The 1,119-nt window shown below is 49.9% G+C and overlaps 1 long non-coding RNA gene across 1 annotated transcript; it reads left to right on the top strand.

Annotated features, from left to right (window-relative positions):
* Positions 1-555: 555 nt before the first annotated feature.
* LOC107095405 lies at positions 556-1,062 on the top strand. Its single transcript, XR_001481742.1, has 2 exons — positions 556-833; positions 905-1,062. It is a non-coding gene; the product is annotated as an uncharacterized LOC107095405 (long non-coding RNA).
* Positions 1,063-1,119: the final 57 nt, after the last annotated feature.

Here is a 1,119-nt window from a genome sequence, read left to right on the forward strand (position 1 = left end):
TCAGTCCATTGGATATTCTTCTTGGACTGTCTCCACACTCCATGTTGCGGTGAACAAAGGTGTCATGGTTCTGCTGAGAGTTACTCAGGAGCTTATTGAGAATCTCTGATTTGGACATGGAGCACTCACCCAGTCTAACAAAAGAGACCATTGGAAGTTCAGAAGTAACTATTCTTTCTTCAATGAATCCCTTTGATTCAGTAAGATCTGGAGGTCTGTACTTCTTAACAATGTCTCTCATAGCCCACAGCATGAGGGTGCACTGCTTTGTATCACAGTTTGGAAGCAGCAGAGGAACTGAGAACTGACACATGGACATTTTTAACACCAGATCTTGTTGGACAAAACCATCAGAGCACAGAAAGAGAGCAGTGATTAAGTCAAGTGGGTTTACCATATCATCTGTGTTGATATTATTAAACAAATCAACAAGATCTAACTCTGTCAGGACTCAGCAGGTAGTGTTGTGCTTTTTCTGCCCCTGCTTTCTACACAGGTGACTGGAGTTGACTGGTGGGCGTGATACACACCTGAGGCACGTTCTGTGGTTACCTGTCTGCGCTATAAAAGGAGCTCTCTGACAGCTGGAGGATGCCAGAGTGTTAACCTTGTGTGAACGCTCCCTCGACTCTAAACCTGCTCCGGGCGTTTCCCCAGTGCTCGCCTGGTGTCTCCAGCTGATCGCTGATCACTGCTCCCAACGGCGCAGCTTGGATCCTGCACGAGTTTACCCGGCCCGCTCATCGGTCACCCAGTCACCGGATCACCTCACCCAGGCAGCGCTGAGTCCGCTCCTCCACACCACCTCCCCAGTGCGCTTTCTGAGCTCAGTGGTAAGCCTTACGCACCTCTTTACGCGCGGCCCATCCGCGGCGCGCTGTCTAACTCATCTCTCCCTTTTCAGCTCGTGCAAACCCCGGTCCCGTGACTCTGCCTGACGCTGACTCATTGTTTAGTTTTCTCGTTTCTCTGAATTTATTTCTGAGCTTTAATAAAACCCTGAATCTGCTTCCTGTCTCCCGAGTGTTGTCTGCATGTGGGCCAAACACGTGAAAAACATGACAGAAGAACACTCTGGCCAGTCTGACCCAGCAGACACACTCGGGAGAACGCTCTCTG

The sequence above is a fragment of the Cyprinodon variegatus genome, unplaced genomic scaffold, assembly GCF_000732505.1.
Source record: "Cyprinodon variegatus isolate N-32 unplaced genomic scaffold, C_variegatus-1.0 Scaffold544, whole genome shotgun sequence".
Classification (NCBI taxonomy): domain Eukaryota; kingdom Metazoa; phylum Chordata; class Actinopteri; order Cyprinodontiformes; family Cyprinodontidae; genus Cyprinodon; species Cyprinodon variegatus.